This window comes from Chiloscyllium plagiosum, unplaced genomic scaffold (assembly GCF_037043375.1).
Source record: "Chiloscyllium plagiosum isolate Xiang-an unplaced genomic scaffold, Cpla_swu_hap1 HiC_scaffold_3, whole genome shotgun sequence".
Taxonomy (NCBI): domain Eukaryota; kingdom Metazoa; phylum Chordata; class Chondrichthyes; order Orectolobiformes; family Hemiscylliidae; genus Chiloscyllium; species Chiloscyllium plagiosum.
This window is the reverse complement of record NW_028270141.1, coordinates 88819935-88833443: the sequence shown is the minus strand read 5'-3', so window position 1 is coordinate 88833443 and position 13509 is coordinate 88819935.

Here is a 13509-nt window from a genome sequence, read left to right as displayed (position 1 = left end):
TAACTCTGTTTCATACCCTCGGAATGGGGGAACATTAAGGTTTAGAGGATATGACCTATTTCTGTCAAAACAGAATCAAGGTCTCCTTTTCGATTGTCAGCAGGAAAGTGTAATTGGAAGAATGCTGCTCCATTATGTCAAAATGTCCAAAGAAAATCAAACATTTTTCAAACAAAAACATAATAAATTCCCTATGGGGTATACCAGAGCTTTCATTTTGTACTTTAAGAAGCTTTGGGGCTAAATTTGATAATCCCCAAAAATGATAAGGGGATCTTGGAAGGGAATAATTGACATCCTCTAAAGTTGGAAAGTTATCAGAAGTGGATTTCCATTTACAATCAAATCAGTTATGATCCTATTGGATGGTGAAGCAGGCTCAAGGAACTGCATGGCCTATTCCTGCTTCTGATTCATATGTATTATGTTCATTTCATCAGATTTGAGCAACATGGCAACTTGTAACTGTCTTCAAGCTCATATGATTGCAGTATGCAGCCAGGCATTAACCACTCTGTTGAGTGATTGCATTTCTCAGCAGGGAAATCAAAACTATGGGGCTAACACGCGTTGAAATAAGCTGTGCACTATATGAAACCAGCCTGTGCCTCTTTTAGTGAGGGTACTGTATGGCTGGAGCAGATGTGGTAAATGACTCTGCATCATATCCAGATCTTGGAAAGACAATAAATGGCAACACGGGAAGAGCATGCTCCAAGATTTCCTATGTTGCAATGGAAGCCTTGATCAAGGAAGTACAGAGGAAGATGCTACACTCTTGACTCTTCACAGAAACATGCCAGAGGGTTTGTTATTGAAGAATAATAGGATTCGCGGAGAGTTCTCCTTCAACTCTCACCCTCAACACTGCTTGAATTATTATATCCCATATTAACTTGCATCACATCCTGAGGATATCCAGACCAAATCTTTGGCATATTCTGCAGCATGTTAAACTACCTGATATGTAAAGCAATATCACAAATTCTCTCACTCCTTTAGTAGTAAGAATTCTAAGTACTTTTTTACATGTAATAAGATGATTGTGAACAATGTAAGCACTGAATATTTGGGATAGATTGTGGCTGAATGGTAACACCAATTAATTGGTAATCCAGATACCCAGGTAATGCTCTGGGGGAATGAACTTGAATCCTACCATGACAGCTGGTGGAATTTAAATACAATTAATACATATTGGGAAATTAAAAAAGGTTGAAAAGTGTGGCACTGTAAAAGCACAGCCGGTCAGGCAACATCTGAGGAGCAGGAGAGTTGACATTTTATGCATAAGAAAAGTATTATTTATGGTGACCATGAAATTATGACTGATTATTTTAACAACAGATTGTCCTTAAGGAAAGGAAATCTGCCATCCTTATCTGGGCTGGTCTCTAAGTCATTGCAGATTGACAGTAATGTGGTTGACTCATAACAGGCCTTTGAAATGGTTTAGCAAATTACTCAGTTCAAGGGTATTTAGGATAGGCAACAAATGGTGATCTTGTCGGTGATACTCATATCCCATGAAAAATATATTAACTCACATATTTACTGTGTAAATATCTTCTTAATGTAAAGGTGATCTGCTGATTCAAATGGATGTAGAAACAGCGAAGCCTTGCTGAGCACTGGAATTAGGAGAAAGTGAGGACTGCAGATGCTGGAGATCAGAGCTGAAAAATGTGTTGCTGGAAAAGCGCAGCAGGTCAGGCAGCATCCAAGGAACAGGAGAATCGACGTTTCGGGCATAAGCCCTTCCTGAAGAAGGGCTTATGCCCGAAACGTCGATTCTCCTGTTCCTGAGCACTGGAATTGTTAATTCTATTTTCTTGACTGTTAAATAGAAACTGACAATAAGGTACATTTGTGTGTTGTGCATCTTATCACCCTTAGCTCTACTCTCAGTATTGATGTGTGCACTTGATTCAATTTGTTGATGATCTCGTTGAAACATATAGGCTCCAATTTAAAACTGAGATGAGAAGGAATTTCTTCTCTCAGAGGGTGTTAGTCTTTATCACACAGCTCTGTGGGGTCAGAGTCCTTGTGTATATTTAAGGCTAAAATAGATTTTGAGATGATCAATCGAAGGTTACTGGGAAAAAGCAGGAAGGTATACCTATTTTGCTTCAGCATTGATTAGGATAAAGAGTTTATTTTTTGTTCAGGTTAATAACCTCATGTGACCATGATTCATCATTTAGCTTTGATATTTCAGCAGGAAGCCATGCCTTTTCTTGCAAGTATATCAGTCTGACGTTTTCCATACATGCTGAGGAAGCAAATCCAATACTGCATTTTGGCCATGTGTAATCTTCACTTTATCTTGTCTTCCTAATAATTGTTCTTGAGCTAATGATAATAACTTGAAAGAGCTATCCTGACTTGCCTTCCAGATATAATTTTTAAGGGGGTTATTACTTCTATGTGGTGGTGCCATAGGGATAACACTGCTCCTTGAATACCTTGATTAGTCTCCAAACACTTCAGAATCAGTAACAATACTGTGTGCTTCATTCTACTTGCATTGTGTGGGGATGATACAACAGTCCACTCGTACATGTCATTGAAAGGTTTACTGCATTAGTTTAGACTGTTTTATGACACTGTCTATTCCAGGAATCAAAAGTACTGAAAATTACAATCTATGTTTTTCATGACAGTGTTTGATGTATCCCTTAGGTAGCAAATGGCAAGAAGTTTGAAGGAGTAGTCAGTCACAAGTAAAACATCATCGCCTTTGCCAGTAAACAAGCCTGTCGGTATTTTTGACCATGCATTTGATGGAATATCACCAAGCTGGTATGAATCATTGTGATAACTTGGCTGATGCTGCAGAATTGTAATGCATATCCTCACAGCTCATTCTGTGCCATTATTGATCCCTGGGTAATAAACAGCCCGTTGTGCAAGTTGCCTTGTTCTTTCAGTATCTGTGTGACCTTACCATACCTGTTTAAGGACATCTTGATGGATCGCATTGAGTATCAGAAGTCGTTTGCCCTGAAAAAGGACTCAACTTGAAATGCCAATTTCATAACTAGATGGCCAAAAGGTTCTTAAATCTGTGAAACTGATGTCTGGCCATAGAATGGTCATGATCTTCCATAATTCCCAGGGAATGCAATCTGATCTGAAGTGAATTAAATAAAGTTGTGATTTAATTATAAGCACAACAAAAAATTTTTGCCACTTTGGGATACATCTTTGTCAACTCAGGAGATGCATATCATTTGAATAAAAGAGTGATGTCCCATGTGAGTACAACTTAAACAGAATGCATCAATAACTGTAATTGAAACTTTAACTTGACACAAAAGTATTGTACCTATCAGTTCAATTTATTTCCCCAGAGGGTATCAGTTAGATGGACAGTTGGCTTGAGATGCAGACTGATGTTAAAAGGATGATGGATTCAGTTCCTGCACCAACTGAGGTTACTATAAGGGGATTGTGTGGGGATGATACAACAGTCCACTTTCTCAACATGCTCCTCCTCACCTGAGGCTTGCTGACCTTCAGGTTAAAACACCACCAGTTGTTTCTCTGTAATGAGAAAGCAGCCCAAAGGTTCTGGTAAGAATGTGGCACTTTGTAACTTTATTTCCCTGGACTCAAAATACTTCCGACATAAAGCCACCCATCATCATAGCCATATAGCCAGAATAGAGATATAAATTCCACTTAATTTAAAGACAGTATTCCTTTTCCCACCCAAAAACAAAAGCAGCAGAATGGAGAGAAAGAAAAATGAATTTGTGACAAGAACTGGAATTCTCCTCATCCCTGTCTGTTCATCTCACCATGTTAAAAAATTGCACCTGGTGAGGATGCGATTTGGGAAAACATCCAATCACCAAGATCAAAGAATTTTTTTATTCATTGACAGAATGAGGGCATCGATGGCTAGGCCAGCATTTGTTGCCCATTCATAATCTCCCAGAGCGCAGTTAAGACTCAACTACATCTACAGATTCTGATGCTACTGTGAGGAATAGTCAATAATTAGTCACCAGTGGCCTCAGTTTAAATATCTACCTCTTAAAGATTCTATGGATTTTTCAACTGCATTGCCTTACTTTTCTGTCCCTGTTCCAGGTGTTGTCCCTTTAAACTTGAAGGGCTAAAAAGAAAGAAAATAATTTATTGTGAATGACTGAGAGAGGGTCAAATAAAGGGGAGACAATTTCCCCTCTTCTTCATACTTGAGAAGGTAAGGAACTGCTGCACTACCCCAAACCCTGATCCATTCATCCTTTGCGTGACGAGAATGTTGTAAAGTTTCTGATATATTTTCGCATTGCTCCCATTGTGAATCATCAGAATTGAATTCTTTGTACTGAACACCAAGCTATGTTCAGAAGTGGAGATAAGGTATATTAACCATTGGGACTCAGGCATGAGCTGACTGGTAGGAATATGTAAATTGCATAAAAGGGAGAAGGAAGAATAAATGCCAGTTAAATAAAAAGGGCAGGAAAGACAGTGAAATGGAAGAATAGATACCAGTAAAGAGAGAATTATTCAGAAGATAGAGAAATTGGATGGTAATGAATGGGTGCAAAATGGATAGGAAACGGGACAGTAATGGACAGGTTGGAATTAATCAAATGAAGGGATCATGTTAGAAATGAAATGAAGGGAGAATGCCAGCATTAAGAGAGAGAGTGTTTTCCACTCTTCTGTGTTATCACATGTGTTTTTTTTATTCATTCACGGAATAAGGGTATCGCCAACTAGGCCAGCATGTATAGCAATCCCTAATTGCTCAGAGGGCAGTTAAATGTGCTGTGCATCTGGAGTCACATGTAGGCCGGCCCAGGTAATGATACAGATTTCTATCCCTCAAGGATATTAGTGAACCAGATGGGTTTCTCCAACAATCAACAATAGTTTCATGGTCATCATTACACAGATAATTCCAGATTTTAAAAAAATGGTTTCAAATTCTACCATCCATGGCATGACTAGAATCAAAAATGTTCTGGTCCCCAGAACATTACCTGGGTCTCTGGAGAAACAGGAAAATCAACATTTTGGACAAAAGCCCCTCATCAGGAATGAGGTTGGGAGCCTCAGGGGTGGAAAGATAAATGGGTGGGGAGGGTGTGGCTCAGGAGAAGGTGACTGAGAGTGCAATAGATGGGTAAAGCTGGGGGTAAAGGTGATAGGTCGGAGAGGAGGGTGGAGCGGATAGGTGGGAAAGAAGATTGACAGGTGGGATTGGTCATGAGGACGGTACTGAGCTGGAAGATTGGAATTGGGGTAAGCCTCCAACACACCCTATCCACCTGGACTCCCCATGCCAGTCTGTTACTCACCCTCGACCTCTTTATTTCCAACTGCCTCCGAGACATGGACTGCCTCAAACTGTCCACCCCCCTCCTCCACTCGAACATCTCACCCTCACAACCCCAGCCCTCCACTCCCTCTGCTCCAACCCCAACCTCACCATCAAGCCAGCTACATTGATGACTGCATCAGCGCTACCTCATGCTCCCACGAGGCAGTTGAACAGTTCATCAACTTCACCAACATATTCTACCCTGACCTTAAATTCACCTGGACCATCTCTGACACTCTCTCCCCTTCCTGGACCTCTCCATCTCCATCAACGGTGACCGACCATCCCCAACCATCTTCCCTGGCAGCACATTCCAGGCACCTACCATCCTCAAAGTAAAAAAAAATTGCCTCACACATCTACTTTAAACTTCCCCCTTCTTACCTTAAACCCAGGGTGGCACGATGGCTCAATAGTTAGCACTGCTGCCTCACAGTGCCAGGACCCAGGTTTGATTCCAGTCTTGGTCAATTGTCTGTGTGGAGTTCGCACATTCTCCCTGTGTCTGCGTGGGTTTCCTCCGGGTGCTCCGGTTTCCTCCAACAGTCCAAAGATGTGCAGGTCAGGTGAATTGGCCATGCTAAATTGCCCGTAGTGTTAGGTACATCATTCAGAGGGAAATGGGCCTGGATGGATTACTCTTCAGAGGGTCGGTGTGGACTTGTTGAGCCGAAGGGGCCTGTTTTCATACAGTAGGGAATCTAATCTAAACAAATCTTTACACCCACCTCCATCCACCTACTGCACTCTCAGCTACCTTCCCTCCAGTCCCACCTCCTCCCATTTATCTCTCCACCCCCGAGTCTCCCAGCCTCATTCCTGATGAAGGGCTTTTGCCCGAAACGTCGATTTTCCTGCTCCTCGGATGCTGCCTGACCTGCTGTGCTTTTCTAGCACCACACTCTCGACTCTCTGGATTAACAGTCCAACAACAACACCAATAGGCTGTCACCTCCCTTAATATACATGGCATATATAAATTTGTTTCCAAGAGTACAAATATCTGCAGACCATTGGAAAATACCACCTTTATAAAACAAAATTAAATGAATTGATCTGTGAAAAATATGCATTGTTAACTTAATTGAAACCAGCAAATATTACAAAAGAAAAAGAAAAATTAACAAGCTTGGTCTCTGTGGTATGTCAGTGTTACAGAAAATCTAAGCCCCATTCCAATTGATGAAATGAAAATTACATGGGGATCCTCAAATAATACATTGAAAGTCAGCCTTGGTTAAAATTCAAATCCTAGACAAGCCAATAAAAATCCATTGGAAACTTTGATTTGAGTTGAGTGCGGGGTGTTTCACAGTGAGTCCAGTTTTGGTCCCAATAGTTCTAATCCTTTGATTGTTCTGTGAAACAATAGGCATTTCCTGTAGAGTTACTGAAACAGTGCTGCTTTTGAAAAGATAATAATGAACCTGGCATAAACTGAAATGTGGGACTGCACCTGCTCCTTGTGCTAACCTCAAAGAGCAAGTCTCTGAGGCCTACTGATTGTCTCTTCTGTCTTTGTGCTGGTTGAAATATGTTGTCTGTTATCTAGGGATTATAACTATTTTGTCGGTGGGCTGGTGCTGGCTTTGTATTAAGGCTGTTGCAGTTGAGAAGAACAGAACTAACTTCCATTCAGGAGATGTGCATGCTTGGCATAGGGTCACAGCAACAGCAAAAGGCAATTAATCAGCATTAAGCCTATAGAGTCAGGAAGACTTGAATTTCACTTACATTTGAAGTTCAAAACTGAGCTTAATGCAACAATTACAAACACAATATAAGGAAGTACATAAGTATGAGAGCAGAAAATAAGTGCTTAGGGGGTATTTCCCAATTGTTGGACAATTAGGTTTTGGGAAATAAAAATGGCGAACAGCATTTTTTGGAAGAAAATGATTAAGTATTGCTGGTATTCTGAACTGTTGTTTTCCTAGTTTATATACTTATCTCAGCCAAAGCACTTAAATTAAATGCAATCTAGATTTTCTTTATTCTTTTCCTCTTTGCGATGGGATTGTTGCCCTTATTATCCTTGACGGAGAGGATGGCTAAGGAAACTATTCTGAAAGCTAACGTCTGGCTAGCTCTGGAGTAATCAAACACTAGTATCTCAAAGTTCCTTTCCTGAATCTTTCTGCGTGACTCTTGGCTCATAATGATGACAGATCTAATTTCTCATTCAGTTTGTTAATCAAACTACTGTTACTCGTAGTTTACTGACGCATACATCTAGGCTGACAGTTTATATCTTAATCATGATATTCTGCTCACTCAGTCTGCTTTGAGATGAAAGGCAGAATCTTTCCAGACTTGAGGATCAGGGGATCAGTTATGAAAATATGGTAAGATTGGAAAGTTGGGGATAGAATTGAGAGAAAAGAATCTTGTCAGTAAATGGTGAGAGGCCTATTGCATTAGCATTCATTACCATGTTATAAATATCTAACGTTACCTCATTTCAATGCAGTTTTTGATTCATTCACATGTGCCAAATAGAATGAAGATGGCAACAGCTCCTGGCCTGAAAGTGAGCACGGGAAACTGATGGCTCCTGCACCCTACTTGTTCCCCTGGGTCTTTAACATATCAGAGCATACACCATAGTCAGCTGCTGCTATATCTCCATCTTTAGACATATGAGAGACATTAGACATGTACCAGACTCACGGCATAATCATAACTGACCCAGTTATTATGCTGTTTTACATTTCAATGCCATACTTTGGAGCCCACTGGCAGCTTTCAATATAATGCTGGTGCCAGAACACTTGGTGCACCGGAATAGGCAAGCAGTTCATAGACTGGAGCACATAGATCTCAGGGCTACTTGTTTGCTTTTTTAGCATTCACTCGCTTTGCACCTACATGGATGATCACAGTGTACTCTGTCTTGATTCTTTGCAAATTTCCCCCCTCATCCAAAGTTGAAAGGCTCACGATCCTTCTCTCTCACCTTGCCTGTTAGTACAGACACAAAGCCAGGCAGCTTGTCATGATTGTCAGCCATTGATTGGAAAAGGGGGTGGATCTATCACTTCTGACACCAGCTATGTCAATCTCATACCTGCACCATGAGCTGAAAGCATATGCGACAAACACACTCTCTGTGATTCAACCAAATGGCCATGCCATTGAGGACTACATCTAAGCGATGTAGTCCTCAATGAAGTCAAGAGAAACAGCCTTTAGTCTGGGGTTCCTGGCACAGTAAACCAGGATCAACAATAAACTGATGGAAGGGGTCATCAGCAGTGCTATCAAGCAGCACCTGCCCAGCAATAACCTGCTCAGCAACACCCGGTTTGGGTTCTGCCAGGGCGACTCAGCTTCTGACCTCACTACACCCTTGGTTTAAACATGGACAGAAGAGTTAAATTCCAGAGGTGAAGTGAGAGTGACAACCCTGAAACCAAGCCTGCATTCGACCAAGTGTGACATCAAGGAGCCCCAGTAACACTGGAGTAAATGGGAATCAGGGAAAACTCTCCGATGCTTGGTTACATCTGGCTCATAGGAGAATCTTTGTGGTTTTTGGAAGTCCACCGAATCAGCTCCAGAACATCTCTGCAGGAATTCTTCAGGATTTTGTCCAGGCCCAATCATCGTCAGCTGCTCCCAATTGTTGTCAGCTGCTTCATCAAAACCCTCCCCCCACCATAAAATCGGATGTGGGGACATTTGCTGATGATTGTACAACGTTCAGCACTATTTACAATTCCTTAGATTGATGCAGTCATTGTCCAAATGAAACAAGACCTGGACAATATCCAGGCCTGGCTTGAAAATTGGCAAGTAACATTTGCATTACACAAATGCTAGGCAATGACTATCTCCAATAAGAGACAATCTAACTACTGCCCCTTGACATTCAAAGTATTTCCATCATCAAACCTCCCCAGCTATCTATCTGGGGGACACTGTTGATTAGAAACTGAACTGAGTTCGCCAAATGAATTCAGTGGCTACAAGACCAGGTGAGAGCCTAGGAATACTCCAGCGAGTAACTCATCTCCTGACTCCCCAAAGGAACAAGTCAGGACTGAGATGGAATATTCCCCATGTGTCCGGATGAATGCAGCTCCAAAAACATTCAAGAACCTTGCTTTATTGGCACCGTATCCACAAATATCCATTCTCTCTCCCACTGACACTCAGTACACTCAGTGATGTGTACTATCTACAAGGTGCACTGAAGGGATTCACTAAGAGTCCAGAGAGAATACCTTCCAAACCCATGACTATTTCCATCAAGAAGGACAAGGGCAGCAGATAAATGGGAACATCACCACCTGCAAGTTTCCCTCCAAGTCACTCACCATCCTGACTTTGAAATAAAATACTGTTTCATCTCTGTCACTGGGTCAAAATCCTAGAATTCCCTCCCTAACAGCATTGTAGGTCTTTTTATAGCACACGGACTGCAAAGGCTCATCACCACCTCCTTGAGACAACAGGCACAGGTAATAAGTGCTGGCCCAGCCAGCGACACCATGCTTTTCACAGCAGAGAGCGGCGCGAGCTGGGCGGAAGTGAAGTTGGAGCGCAGAGCTAGTCGGGAAGGTAAGTGATTGATATTTGAGTGGGTGTGTTCTAGACCCCAGGCCCTACATAGTAGGGCCTCCCTCCCATCCTCCTCCTCTAACCTAACTTTAAAGTCCACAGGTAAGCTACTCAATGTTCTTGTTTTGGAGATGAAGTGTAGAGTAATGGCAGCGCAGGCAGTGGAATGTTCCTCCTGCAGGATGTTTGAGGTAGGGGTGACCACCGATACTCCTGCCGACTTCATCTGCAGGAAATGCAGTCAGATCCTGCTCCTCACAGAACGAGTTAGGGAACTGGAACTGGAGTTGGATGAACTGAAGATTATTCGAGAGGCTGAGAGGGTGATAGATAGAAGCTACAGGGACATAGTTACGCCAGAGAACAGAGGTAGCTGGGTAACAGTTAGAGGTGAGAAGGGGAGGAAGCAGGCAGTGCAGGGATCCACTGTAGTCGTTCCCCTCAACAATAAGTATACCGCTTTGGAATCTGTTGGGGGGGACGGCCTAGCAGGGGTAAGCTGCAGCGACCGGGTCTCTGGCACGAGGTCCGGCTCTGAGGCTCAGAAGGGAAAGGGGGAGAGGAGGAGAGCGCTAGTTATAGGAGACTCTTTAGTTAGAGGGACGGACAGGCGGTTCTGTGGACATGGGCGAGACTCTCGGGTGGTTTGTTGCCTCCCGGGTGCCGGAGTCCGAGACGTCTCAGACCGTGTCTTCAGAATCCTTAAGGGGGAGGGTGTGCAGCCAGAGGTCGTGGTGCACGTTGGCACCAACGACATAGGTAGGAAGAGGGGTGGGGAGGTCATTCAGGAGCTCAGGGAGTTAGGCTGGAAGCTAAAAGCTAGGACGGACAGAGTCGCCATCTCTGGGTTGTTGCTGGTGCCACGTGACAGTGAGGCAAGGAATAGGGAGAGAGTGCAGTTGAACACGTGGCTGCAAGGATGGTGTAGGAGGGAGGGCTTCAGGTATTTGGACAATTGGACTGCATTCTGGGGAAGGTGGGGCCTGTACAAGCAGGACGGGTTGCATCTGAACCAGAAGGGCACCAATATCCTGGGAGGTAAGTTTGCTAGCACTCTTCGGGGGGTTTAAACTAATTTGGCAGGGGGATGGGATCCGGACTTGTAGTCCAGCAAGTAGGCTAGCTGTTTGTCAGGATGTCCAAGAATGTAGGGAGGCTGTGGAGAAGGTAGCACTGACAGGGAGTACTTGCGGACACAGAGATGGGCTCAAGTGTGTATACTTCAATGCAAGGAGTATCAGAAATAAGGTGGGTGAACTTAAGGCATGGATCGGTACCTGGGACTACGATGTTGTGGCCATCATGGAAACGTGGATAGAAGAGGGACAGGAATGGTTGTTGGAGGTTCCTGGTTACAGATGTTTCAGTAAGATTAGAGAGGGTGGTAAAAAAGGAGGGGGGGTAGCGTTGCTAATTAGAAATGGTATAATGGCTGCAGAAAGGCACTTCGAGGGGGATCTGCCTTTGGAGGTAGTATGGGCTGAAGTCGGAAATAGGAAAGGTACAGTCACCTTGTTGGGTGTTTACTATAGGCCCCCCAATAGCAGCAGAGATGTGGAGAAACAGATTGGGAAACAGATTTTGGAAAGGTGCAGAAGCCACAGGGTAGTAGTCATGGGTGATTTCAACTTCCCAAACATTGATTGGAAGCTCTTTAGATCAAGTAGATTGGATGGGGCGGTGTTTGTGCAGTGTGTACAGGAAGCTTTTCTAACTCAGTATGTAGATTGCCCGACCAGAGGGGAGGCCATATTGGATTTGGTACTTGGTAACGAACCGGGACAAGTGATGGGCTTGTTAGTGGGTGAACATTTTGGTGATGGTGACCACAATTCTGTGACTTTCACCTTGGTTATGGAGAGAGATAGGTGAGTGCAACAGGGTAGGTTTTACAATTGGGGGAAGGGTAAATACGATGCTGTAAGACAGGATCTGAGGAGCATAAGTTGGGAGCATAGGCTGTCAGGGAAGGATGTCGTGGAAATGTGGAACTTTTTCAAGGAACAGATACGACGTGTCCTTGATATGTATGTACCTGTCAGGCAGGAAAGAGATGGTCGTGTGAGGGAACCTTGGTTGACGAGGGAGGTTGAATGTCTTGTAAAGAGGAAGAAGGGGGCTTACATAAGGTTGAGGAAACAAGGTTCAGACAGAGCATTGGAGGGATACAGGATTGCCAGAAGGGAGCTGAAGAAAGGGATTAGGAGAGCTAAGAGAGGGCATGAAAAATCTTTGGCGGATAGGATCAAGGATAACCCCAAGGCATTTTTAGCGTATGTGAGAAACATGAGAATGACGAGAACGAGGGTAGGTCCGATCAAGGACAATAGTGGGAGACTGTGTATTGAGTTGGAATAGATAAGTGAGGTCTTGAATGAGTACTTTTCTTCAGTATTTACAAACAAGAGGGACCGTATTGTTGAAGAGAAGAGTGTGAAATGGACTGGTAAGCTAGAGGAGATACTTGTTAGGAAGGAAGATGTGTTGGACATTTTGAATAACTTGAGGATAGACAAGTCCCCCGGGCCTGACGGGATATATCCTAGGATTATGTGGGAAGCAAGAGAGGAAATTGCAAAGCCGTTGGCAATGATCTTTTCGTCTTCACTGTCAACAGAGGTGGTACCACGGGACTGGAGAGTGGTGAATGTTGTGCCCCTGTTCAAAAAAGGGAATAGGGATAAACCCGGGAATTACAGGCCAGTTAGTCTTACTTCGGTGGTAGGCAAAGTAATGGAAAGGGTACTGAGGGATAGGATTTATGAGTATCTGGAAAGGCACTGCTTGATTAGGGACAGCCAGCATGGATTTGTGAAGGGTAGGTCTTGCCTTACAAGTCTTATTGAATTCTTTGAGGAGGTGACCAAGCATGTGGATGAGGGTAGAGCAGTGGATGTAGTGTACATGGATTTTAGTAAGGCATTTGATAAGGTTCCCCATGGTAGGCTTATGCGGAAAGTCAGGAGGCATGGGATAGAGGGAAATTTGGCTAGTTGGATAGAAAACTGGCTAACCGGTCGAAGTCAGAGAGTGGTGGTAGATGGTAAATATTCAGCCTGGAGCCCAGTTACAAGTGGAGTTCCGCAGGGATCAGTTCTGAGTCCTCTGCTGTTTGTAATTTTTATTAATGACTTGGAAGAGGGAGTCGAAGGGTGGGTCAGTAAATTTGCAGATGATACGAAGATTGGTGGAGTTGTGGATAGTGAGGAGGGCTGTTGTCGGCTGCAAAGGGACTTAGATATGATGCAGAGCTGGGCTGAGGAGTGGCAGATGGAGTTCAACCCTGCCAAGTGTGAGGTTGTCCATTTTGGAAGGACAAATAAGAATGCGGAATACAGGGTTAACGGTAGGGTTCTTAGTGAGGTGGAGGAGCAGAGGGATCTTGGGGTCTATGTTCATAGATCTTTGAAAGTTGCCACTCAGGTGGATAGAGCTTGTAAGAAGGCCTATTGTGTATTAGCGTTCATTAGCAGAGGGATTGAATTCAAGAATTTACAGCTGTACAGGACTTTGGTTAGGCCACATTTGGAGTACTGTGTGCAGTTCTGGTCGCCTCACTTTAGGAAAGATGTGGAAGCATTGGAGAGGGTGCAGAGAAG